At 35.4% G+C, this 12,777-nt stretch overlaps 1 pseudogene; it reads right to left on the bottom strand.

The window, feature by feature from the left end:
- Positions 1-7,403: 7,403 nt before the first annotated feature.
- On the bottom strand, positions 7,404-12,483 carry LOC143550403 (sister chromatid cohesion 1 protein 1-like; annotated as a pseudogene).
- Between the last annotated feature and the right edge of the window lie 294 nt (positions 12,484-12,777).

Genomic DNA, 12,777 nt, shown 5'->3' with positions numbered 1-12,777 from the left:
GTTTTTGGTTACCCTTTTTACTTTATTTTTTTTTATTATCCTCATGGTCTGTATTATATTATATTATGGGGAATACTATATGGGAAACCGGGTGGGTGCTTATGTAATTATATCTTTTGATTGCTACTGTGTTTGATTTATTTGTATACTTAATTTTGACGTTATTTTTCTAATCTCGTGAAAATAACGTTAAAAGTGGCGGAAGGTTAATCAGGCATCATGTGGTGGCGTTGATAGCCGAAAGACAAGGGCACATGCACCAATCAGTCGGTGTCCCGATGATTGAGTGTTATGTGCCTTATGTCCAAGGCTTGATGCAAAACTACTATCGAGCCGGGGGTCTCACTGGAAGCAGCCTCTCTATCCCTATGGGATAGAGGTAAGGCTGTCTACATCTTACCCTCCTCATACTGAGTACGATGATGATGATAATGATTTGTTGTAATCGAACTTTGTGGGTGTAGTTCACTATAAACCCTCACGAGACCCCACTCGTCCTCCCGGGCTACGGGGGGTTTACAGGGCTTATTGCATACGCTAAATGCAATCGTGATTCCTACGAAAGTGAGTTAGGTCTTTTAACGTTTTTAACTAATTTAACAGAATTTATTATGAAACGACTTAATTTGGCTCGGTAAGTGTTTTAATAAAATAAATAAATATTTATGTTCATAACTCTTAAAAGACCTATGTCTTACACTTGTGAGAAGCTTGCTTCTACACATCTCGATATTTTACAGGTTCGATTGTCATTGTGGTAATTGGATGAGACGAGAGTATACGAGTGTTATGAGAGTTCACGAGCAGACTGGTCCTTCTCCAGTCACTTGATATCAGGTGATATCAGTTTCATAATTTATTTTGTTTTTATTACTTTAATCGTTAAAAGTGTAATTGTATAATTGTTAATAGAACCGTCACATTTGAGCCCCAAAGTTTTAAAATTGCTTAATAGTCAAAAAGCTAATTTCAACCCCGTCCCTTAAATGTTCATTAATCGTTTTATCTATTTTAACTTTGAGGACAATGTTAAGTATTCTTACATTGAGGACAATGTAAACCTCAAGTGTGGGGATAGGAGAAATTTGAAAAATTTTAGCCCGATAGTACCTCGAAGAGTGTTCAGAAACCAAAGTTGTTAACTGTTAGTTATTGCCATTAATGCCAAGTCATAGGTTTCTGTTCATGGTTGGTTTGTTAGCTTCTCATTAGTCTTACTCACAAATGTTTTTATAACGAGAAGTTGAAAATAGGGTCGTTTAGGCGGGGATAACGAGTCATGGGGACAGGTACACATGTTTATATCGTCAACCATATTCCTCCGGTACGTGTGTGAGTTGACCCAAATATATATAATACACATATAATATATAGTATACACATGTCATTTGAGTGCTTCCACTGATGTTCATGGATTACGGGATCGTAGTTGGCAAAATGCAAAAGTGATAGAGGCAACTAGGTTAAGCCTCGTCTGGATGAGCGTGAGTGTGGGTACTGGGGGTTGGGGCATCATACATTATACATATGAGGATGGTTTATGTTAAGGGCGGGGGGTTGGGTCCCTTAGAAAATATTTCTTGGATTTATTTTTCGTTTGTTTAACCCCGACATTATGTTACGAGACGATCCAGCTTACTAGGTTTATTTGTAATTGTCTTTGTATTTGTTCCATTATTAAGCATCACGTTATTATGCTTAAAAAAACTGAGGAAAAAGCCAAAAAGATGTCTGTTTATATTCAGTTATGTATTCTGTAGTTCGTTGAAGTTCGTTTGGTAAAAAAAATGTGAAATCAGTATGTATGTTAGTTGCTTATTTAGAGGTTGTATAATAAGTCAGTCAGTTTGTATAGTAGTTTCATTTATTTAGATGTTTTGTAATAAGCCTGGTCGGATCGTTTGAGCTACTTAAATATTTTCCTTCCATACCCTTACACCTGGCCCGTTACAACCCTTTTAAGTCCTCTTGATTTGCATTTGTGTCAAAGAAGCTTGATGGATGAATATGTACTTATGAGTGATACTGAGAGCAGAGTGATACTGGAACATCTTTTGCTAGTTCATATATTAAACTGAGAGGAGAGATGTTATATTACGAGGGGTATGAGCATGTTTACCTTAACCGGAAACAAATTACACTTGTATGGGTGGCTCTATTGTTTTTATTATAGCATTTAACCGTATTTGTGAGATGTCAATCTAAAAACAGTGTCAGTCTGGAAAACTGGGTATGACCTTAAACCTTACTAGTATTAATGGCGATAATCTACATACCTATGATGGAAGTTGATGTTTGCTTTAGAGTTTTGCTTGAGGGAAAGCAAAAGATAAGTGTGGGGATGTGATGGTCGGTTAATTTGTATATGTTTTAGTTCGTTTATTGTTTAGTTTTAACTTTTTATTCTAGAACTATCGATACTTCATACGTGTATTATTGGATTTCAGGTCACAGGCGTCACCAAATTGAACTGTGGGAACTGGTAACGTGCTTTGTTGATGGGTTGACATACGAGGACCGAAAGCATCTTAAGGCCTCGTGTAATGGTCAGTTGCTAAATCAGCCTAAGGAAGATGATTGGGAGTTTCTAGAGTTTATGTGTGAAGATTCGAAATCTGAAGCAGCAGCTGAACGACGAAGACGGGGTAATTCATCAAGGTCAGTTAAGTCAGTTGCGAGTGAATCTGAAAGAATTACTGAGTTGGAACGTGAACTGGCTGAGTTGAAGAAGGGTAAGAAAAAAGAGGTCGGGAAAATTGGTGTTAAATTCCCGGTTTGTGAAGATTGTGGTGAACTCGGGCATAAGACAGAAAATTGCCCCGAGTATTATGATGATGAGGAGGATGACATCAAGGAAGTTAATTATGCTTACGAGGATTCCAAAGGCCAAGGGTTCAATTCGAACACATATCACCCGGGCCTGAGGAATCACCCGAACTTTCGTTACGGGAACGCGTCTTCTCAGTTGAACCCGAACTTTCAAGGTTCGAGCCAGAACAGATCACAGGGTAATTACCGCCAGAGCAGTTATCAGCAGGGTTCGGGTAATCAGAATCGGGGGTATAACAGAGACGGTAACCAGGGCGGAAATTCTTGGGGTAATCAGGATCAACAGAAAGGTCCTCGGGAAATTCGGATGAGTCGGTGCACTCAAAGTTGGATGCATTATTGAAAGTTATGACTGATCACAAGCCTAGACGAAGCAACAGTTCGAGTTATGGGATAAATCGTCGGAGGCAATGATGAAGCAAATCGGTCAACTCGCTTCAGACATGGCGAAATTACAAAAGAATGTGGGTGTGCATTACAACGTCTTTTATGTATTTATTTATTATTTTTTTCGGGTAAAGAGTAACAAATTATAAGAATCGAAGAAATGAAAATTTGAAAACATTTTTTATTGTTCTTTAAAAATAATTCTTTAGGAGTATTTAAGTTTTTTTCTCTAAGGATAACTTTTCTCTTGATCCTCTCACCATCATATTTCAGTTTGAAAGCTTATTAATTGAACTTAGAACATCATAACCTAACCAATTTCAACTATAACAAAAGAAAAAAACATAAAAAAATAGATTGGATAATTGAAACTATTTAATTAAAAACATGATATTTCAGTTAAGCAGCAATAGTAATTCGGTTGGCCATTTATCAGGTTCGGGTTTTTTGGGTCCGGTCAGTTTGGGTTTGAGTTCTAGTTTCTCGGGTGGGGTACTTTTGGTTCTCGGGTCGACTTACAATGTATCATGTTTATTTGTGTTAGAGAAATAATCATTTAGTTAGGTTGTCTGTTATGGAATACAAAATAATTTTCAAAATGAAAAATTGTTGGGTACAACTTTTGCAGCATGATTTATCGTCGGCTGTGAAGACGGTTCTTTGTTTTGACAACAGGTATGCGTTTTGATTTTGTTGTTACTGTTTATTGATAGTTTGTGATGTTGTTTTGAATTGTAATGTATGGCAGAGGTTGATGTATTGCATGTTACTTTGCAAAAACATGGTCGTTGCCTATAGAAGGTCAGGGTCAGCTTGATGATCCGTATGCTGCAGATATCAAACAGAAACGTCTCATGCTTCAGCGGTTTCAAGTGGAGGCATGCCGGCAACATGTTATTGTTTTTGTTTTAGTGAGTATAAAAGGTCCAATGTCCATACTTTGTTTAGTAACTTAATGCCTTCAATTTGGAAACTTTTGAACAATTCCTGACAGGCTGACATAGAATATAGTACATTGTTCGTGTTCATTCGGTTTATGATAAAAATCACTCAAGTTTCATTATAGTTCCGTACTTTCACTGTTCTGAGATTTTTAGTAACTGTAAAATTGATTGGGCTAAATTGAATAATCATAAAACTTGGTTTTTATATAGTGATTTCTTTTATTTACAGTTACACTTTAGGTTAAACTTGAACAAAATAATCCCTAAATGGTAACCAAGTTTCAAATATGTTTCATTTAAGTCACTTAATTTTAAAATATTTACATTAATAAATTTACAAATCTATTAACCGTTCCATTTAGGTCATACTTAGTTTAAAAAAAATCAACATTTTTGAAAATTCCACAACAATGGAACAATATTAAAACTTGAGTGATTTTTTTGTTTAGAAAGAAAGTGTCGGTGACTACAGTCGAATACTAAAGAAACTCGGTTACTATAAGATGAAATATTCCCTAATTACTAGTATGATCAAGTCATTTATACAGTAAATGTGTTTAATTATGTATGTCTATACTTAAAGGCCATTATGAACTTATAAATCATCAATGTCATAGCCTCTTTTAAACTTGAGCTAGTTAGTGTGACGTGACGGGGTGTTCGTTCAGCTTAATATTACACTTGAAGTTGAATCTATATTATTATCATTGAACAAATGGTGGAAAATTTCAAATTCACCACATATATGATATTTTAATAAAGATTTTCTTATCGCGTATATGAAAAACCTTAGTAGTCGCGTGTTTATTTTTCTAGTTCAAATTTAGACAAGTAGCCCATTCTAAATAAACTCGTGTCAGTTAATCATCTCTAAGGTATATACGTGTATCAACACAACCATCTTGTTTTCTTTTTTTACTATCTTAACAGAGCTCAGACCCAGTTTCCAGGGAACTATCCTGATCCAAGAACATTCATGGGTGGCATATTAGCAATCATTGGGTTATTTATTCTAGTGAACATGTATATTAGTTCTCTCAAATCTTGAATCTTAATTAAATAATAATCTTGTGTTAGCACCGCATATTTATAGATGTTTTACTTATGCCTAATTGCTTATAAATTGTTATCGATTCTAGCCATGTCATCTATGCGCATAGGGTCCATATTGAATAAATGAATACTTGGGCTCGAATTGTGTGATGCCCGTATCCTACAAGTTAAATACGATATCTAGTGCTTGACTTGACAAATCTTTGAAAGTCTCAATTTTTGGGCTTCGGTAATGATAAGGTAAGATTAAATTTGATACTAAGCGTAGTTATTAAATGCCCTCGCTTTTTGCGCCTAGGCCCATTTTTCAGGCGAGACTCAATAAATACGCTAACAATTCCTAGGCGAGCGCTCTGGCAATGTGTACGACAGGAACATGAGAAGATAAAAGCCAAGCAAAAGAAACACAAAAGTGCTATTGAAACTTATATCTAGGAGTGGTCAAAGGAATTGCATTTAACATTTTGTTATTCAAGTTATAGAATTACGAATGTTGACTATTTTAGAACTTTTGTTACTACTCCCTCCGTCCCATTATAAGTGTCCACATTTCCTTTTTTATTTGTCCAATTACAAATGTCCAATTTCAAAATTTATTAGCTAATTTCTAAGGTTACCCTTAAACACACACAACTAACATTAATAAACAATATTGATGGACCCACTTTTCAAGGGCATTATTGTCATTTGGTAAGAAAAAAAAGTAATCATTTAATCCACCTTAAACTTTGTGTTTTTCAAACATGGACACTTATAATGGGACGGAGGGAGTAATAGATTTTGTTTACTATGTTTGAAGAGTAGTGTTATTTTTCATATACACAACATAACTTTGATTTTTTATTCAAGTGTTTTCTTTTCCCCTCAGGCTCTCGCTTATTTTGCATCTTGCGCCCTAAGCTCCACGCGAGGCCTGTGCGCCTAGCACATTTGATAACTATGATACTAAGTTATTTTGAATGTACAATCTTGTATTCACTTAGTATATTTTAATGGTGAATCACATTAGTTGGTTAACATAATGTAAATATGATTACTGAATCTAATCAGGGTAACCAATTAATGCCTTTCATTAGGTTTAATGAGCTTCCTAAGATCGTGCATAGTGGGGTGCTTCCCCCCTCCAAAGCGCCCTAAAGTGTCGGGGAACACCACCCCCCCGGCGCGTTGGAGGGGTAGAGTGCTTCCCACAAAGCGCCAGTAGGGTGAAAGGTAATTAGTGAGCTTATTTATTTGTTTTTTTTTTTATAAAAAGTAATAATAAAATAATAATGAGGTAATTATTTGAAGAGGCGCAAAATGCCTTCATATGGCTACATCCACTACACATGATCTATTAACACTTTATGGATATTTGTGAAACAATAATTATAGTCCTTATGCGCAAGAGGTGCAGCTACAGAAACTTTAAAAATCTAGAAACTGAATAAATGTGTAGATCAAACTACAATGATTAAGGTAGAAGATTACTTGGTTGCAATTCTATAATCTTGGTCTAGATTTATATTATAACATAAGAGTTATCGGGTATTAGTGTTGTGTATGGTAAAATCAAGTCTTTTTTAACTCAATATTTAAACATACACCAAAAAATTGCATCAGGAAACCAAAGATTGACTTAAAACAATAAAACAGTCAAATTACTCATAGAACTATGTAAAAGAGTTATCATCATTCATTATTAGTTAGGACTTATCTCCACCTAGTGAATTCGGTTAGACGAGTTCTTTATTAGGTTAAAAAGTAGCAATAAAAATAAACACTTGATAAAATCAGGTTCCCTATCCAAAACAATAAAAGAGCAAACCCCAATACCCAAAGGTGCTATACATGCTATACATAGTGAAAACCATGCGCATACACCTACCTTCAGATAACAAATTCAAACTATGATGTGCGTTTGACAACGCTATAGACATGTCAATGTTGACCTTCTTGAACTTGATTAAAACACAACATTTCACACCAACTTAACATATAATTTGAAGCTATATGCTACATAGCCCTTCCAATTTATAGTTATCACCAAATATTATTCAGTAATTACTTTTCAGATTCACATCAAGTTAAAAAATTCCATAATGAAGAAAGAGGTTCCAAGTATACAAGGACAAACCCTTTTGTGTATATATTCAAGCTACTGATCCATGCCCATATTATGTATAATTTCAAACTACTATTCCTTACAAAAGTGATTATATTAAGTGGGAAAATACTTAGATAAACCAAAAATTAAGCAACAGTGGATATCCTTGCATGTCCTCATCATAAACTACTTCATTAGATTCTATGTATGGGGTCTGCCTCTTTCTTTCTACCTTTTAGTCACATTTTAGCACCGCGAGAAATAATAATATTTCCATAAGGTTCTTTCTGTTGTACCTTTATGTAACCACGAGACGCCAAAAATGCACGTTTAATAATATTTTTCTCTTTTAACACTTAACATATAAATATATGTCACTAGCACTAGGTATAATAAGAAACATACCACAAGTCTGGTAAAACAGACAGGCAGCCTTTTTCCGGTCCAATCCCAATGCAAGCTGGTCAAGTGATTCAGTTTGAGCACATCCCGGTGTATCAAAATGTGCTTTTAGTTGCCTGAACATTTAACATTTTCTTATTTTAATCAACAGATCAAAACTATGTATGTATATATGATAACCTTACATTCGGATAGAATCAGTTAGCTGGTCCATTGGTTGATCAGTTGCAGGGACCTTTTGGGTGTGTGTTGGTCCACTTTCCACAATCAACTCTGAACACGTAAACATGTAATTAGTTAATTAAATATATTATGTAAAAATAAAGCAATAAGTAGTTAATTTCATTACTTTCGGGTGACAATTCGTTTTCAGAAAGTTGAGCCAGCTTGAAATTGGGATCAGCGTGACTGAACGACAACTCCTCTGCCACCGGGTCAAGGCTACTCGCACTTTTTCTAGTGGATGAGTAACGTCTCTTCTCGCTTGACCTGAGCATTTTAAATCTCATAAATATAATATAAGAAAATGTTACATCAAATGCACTTCCGGTCACTTTTGACCCGGTCAACCTATTTGACCCGTTCACTAACCTTTCAAAGTTGATATCTGAGACTTGTGGCACAAACCTGGGTCCAGATTCTGAGTTCATAGATTTAGCCAACCTGCCTGTTAGTTAAAAACATACATTTATATATGCCCCCTTTATCATAAGTTATTTGCATATAGGAAAAAAAACGATCATACCAGAATTTGCAGGTGTAACTGTCATGTCAGCATCAGCCACCGGGCCCCCATTAGCCCCGGTGACATTGTTCATAAGGATGCTGATGATTTCAGAAATCTCATGGTTATTGACATCTGGCATGTTCTTCTCTATGGATACCCCTAATGATCCAGATCCAACTCCACTATGGTGATCTTCAAAAGGCTAAATATTATAATGCATGATGCGAATTTGTAAGTGTTTCATTACTGTGTATATGAATGAAAACACTTCAAAGTTTTCTTACAAATGTTGGCGGGTCATGATAATTGTTTGCTTCCGGTGGTGATGATGATGACGGTACCGGTGGATGTGGTGGCGAGTTTGCTCCTGAATGAAACAAATGATGTCACATTGGTAAGTATATAAGAATTGTTAAAAACAATTACATTGTTAGAAGTCATATATACCTGACGGGGAATCATGCACAGGTTGAGTTAATTTCATCCATTGTTTTAACAAAGGAAGAGGATAATATATATCCTTATTTCCATTTGTAAGCAAGCCATCAACTAGAGGGACCGGTGGTAAATCCATGAGTTTTTCAATTTTCATGGACCGAATGCCACTTGAAGGCTGAAGAAAGTCAATAACATATTGTTTGTTATCATTATAGGTTGTTGAATAATGTTTTGATAATTAAATATTGTTCGGAAACGTACCTTTATCTTTCTTCCTCTTCTTGAAACGAGATCAGAAGCTTCTTGAAGCCAAGATTGATACATATTTCCAGGGATCACAGTTTGTTCATAATCCATGATAGCAGACGGGGCCGCCTTTCTCATTTTCTAGATGGTCTTCGCGTCTGTGGAATATGTTGAGCCTGCAATATTTGATTTTATTTCAACAAATGTATATGTTTCAACAATTGTATATTTCAAAATATTACCTTATCCTCATCAGATTGAGGATTGTTTTGATGTTCTGGATGCTGATCAAGTATCTCATCAGCTGCCATTTACAACACCAATGTTATAATTTATAACAATAAGATGTCTAATTTTTAAATATAAAATGAGTTAAGTTGATGTAAGCAGTAAAGTACACATTGGGTGACTTTTAACCAGTTCACCTGTTTCTATTTTAGCTTAAATAAGTCTAATTTGTCTAATGTGACCCGTTAGGGAAAAATCATAACCAAAAATCAATTCGTTCATTTAAACGGGTCATTTTCTACCTATATTAGAGTCTGAAAATAAGAAAATTAAATGTTACTTACGTTTGTTAGGCTCGTCTTGTAAAGGTGGAGAGGGTATAACAGTATTTGGTAGGTCAGAGGTACGGTTATGTGAAAGAGACTTCTCTAGTGTCACATCATCACCACCGTCAATATCATCCCCTTCAATGTCAAACCTGTAATTTTCACCATTCAGTTATATATGTAATATTATGAACAAATTTCAACTTAGCCTAGTAGTTTATATAAAAAGAAATGCAGTTGTTACAGTGATAAAATGATACAGTTAACTTGCACATTTACCAGCAAAAGTATTTGAAAAACCTACCTCTCGAACTGATTGAAGCGTCCTGCATCTGTCTGATGTGAATCGAATCGATCAATTAGGGTGATGTTTTCAATATCAGCTGAGAAAACAAGAAATACACACCATCAGGAACATATGACAGAATCATAAAACCTGTGTCTGCAAGTAAATATATCCATAAATCATTTTAGATGTACCTTGATGATGATCATGAGGTAGATCAACATCCCCCTGGTTGCGGATGTATGACTCATCTATGTTGTCAAGATTCTGTAAACCGAAAAGAAATACATCTTAGAACTTTTAGCTTATTATGTTGTAAACAGGTAACTTTTATCAGTAGTTTGTGACACAAATTTACCATGTCAATGTAAGCACTTCTGTTCATCCCCATTAGCGTGTCCGAGTTAGAAAATTGAAGATGTTACTCAATGTCTCCTAGGTCTACTGGTTCGTTATCAGGGAGTGTAACAGCTTCATATCTACCACAAAGTATCAATAAACAGTTAAATGCAATATATTAGATAAACCATGAAATCAAAGTCTATTTGACTCCACAATGACACTTTGCCAATATGAATCAATAGAATGTGATGTACTAACTACAAAGCATGTATAAAACATATAACAGTAATTTCCCATTATTAACTTGATACAATAGGGTCAATTATGTAACCAGTTGGTTTTCAGATAGTAGGGGTGCAATGTGCAAACAAGCTGAGCCGAGCCGAGCTCGCCTAGGCTCGGGATCGGCTTGTTTGATTTACACAGAGCTAGAACTCATTTCAATCTCAATTTCTAAAGCTCGAACTCGGCTCATATGTAGTTTTTCAAGCTCGAGCTCGCCTCGGGCTCAGCTCATTTTTCTAGCTATTTTTTCATAATATTATATATATACATATATACATATATATATATATATATATTATAAAATTTGTATTATTAGCAAGCTCGCGAGCTGGCTTGAGCTCGGTGACGGTAAGTGAAGCTCAGGCTCGTTTATTAAACAAACCTACTTTTAGGCTCGAGTTCAGGCTCGGGCGCGCTTAAGCTCGGCTCGGTCGAGCTTTTTCACGAGCCGATCATGAGCAGCTCGCTAGCAAGTAGTAACTCGGCTCGTTTACACCCCTAATAATAATTATCCTACCTAAATGGAACTTCATTTATGGTTTATTAGCAAATTTAAAGGGAAAACTACAACATAAGTGAAAAATCAACATATGGAATAAAATTAAAGACTCACTTAGCCTGAGATTTGCCCTTAGGAAGCACGGTTGGATCTCGTTTAGCTTTAACCTTCCATGCTTCATTAATTTCCACCTACAAAATCCATTTCCCCATTTTTCACAATGTAGATAAAACCAAACATGAACATATAGAGAAACGGATCTGAAAGCGTACCAGAAACCGAGTGACGTCCTCTGTAATCAAAAAATTATAATTTCTAGTTAGTGAACATAATACGAAACAATGAACAAAGCAAATGATTGATAAATTGAAAATCACCGTAGAGTAATTTCACTTTCCGCTCGTACACAATGACAACTCCACCTGAAATTAAACAATACTCGAAACATGAAATTCAAATCACTAATATACCGAATTCAACGAAACAGATTCAGCAACTTACCCATGAGTATTCCTGATAACCGTAGAGCCATCGGAACCGACGGATTCAGTATTTCTTCACTGCAATTGACCAAAATAGGTCCGTCAGTTACCGCAACCGAATAAACACTAATAATAAATAAACAGTTAATTAAATCTGACCAGATGTTGATGATGTTAAGCTTATTGAGATTCCTCCGGTTGATTTTAGCATGTAGCGTTGCAGCTCTCCTAATAATCATCATAAACAGTCATGTACAAACAATTAGTCAAATATATAAACAGGATTACGATAAATTCAGCATCTGTAATACTTAAAACCGAATATAATTAGTTAATGACCTAAAGCGATTACTTAATAACACACAAATTAAAACGAAAACATATTCACACCTCCGGTTTATCAAAACACACAGTCACGAACATAAATTAGCTGAAATTTACGTTTAAATATACACAGGATTACGAATTCAGCGTCTGTAACTCTTAAAACCGTAGAAAATAACCTAAATCTGATTCCTACACTAAGCAATTACTCAATAACACACATATTACAACACATTCACACCTCCGATTCACCAAAAACACAATAATAACGAGCAACAGATATAATGATTGAATACGAACATAAATAAGTTGAAATTACGTTTAAATTTATACAGGATTACGAATTCAGCTTATGTAAGTCTTAAAATAACGTCTAAATCAGGTCCCTACACTAAGCAATTACTCAATAACATACAAATTACGTCTACTCACACCTCCGAGTTATCAAAAACACACAAGCTTATTGAATAGGAAGTTAAATAAGCTGAAATTATACGTATAATTTGGATCGAAATCCACGCATTGAATGGAGTAAGTATTGCGTACCAGATTTGACCGAGTGGAGCTTTGCGAGAGAGAAGCTGGTGAGAGTAGAACATAGTCTCTGTGTAAAATTATGAAGCAAATGAATGAAGGTTTGTTGTTGTTAATGGCGGACTGTATGTGTGTGTCTGTTTGCTGACGTCACAAATGTGTGTGAGAGAGAGAGAAAGAGAGAATCGATGTAACGGAATTGAGGCGGGAGGAGGAATCGTGTGTGAGTGGAATGTTGTACTTTGCTGACGTCACCCACATACACACACCTGGTAAATGTAATGGTATCGTATCGTGCTCTTTGTTTATGAAGCGTGTGCTTTGCGTGGTTGTACGTTGTGCATCAGTTCTTAAACTTT

Source organism: Bidens hawaiensis, unplaced genomic scaffold (genome assembly GCF_021521415.1).
Source record: "Bidens hawaiensis isolate Kalapana, Puna unplaced genomic scaffold, B.hawaiensis_p1.1 tig00016040_1, whole genome shotgun sequence".
Taxonomy (NCBI): Eukaryota; Viridiplantae; Streptophyta; class Magnoliopsida; order Asterales; family Asteraceae; genus Bidens; species Bidens hawaiensis.
The sequence above is the reverse complement of the archived record's forward strand: the minus strand, read 5'-3'. Positions and strand labels throughout refer to the sequence as shown.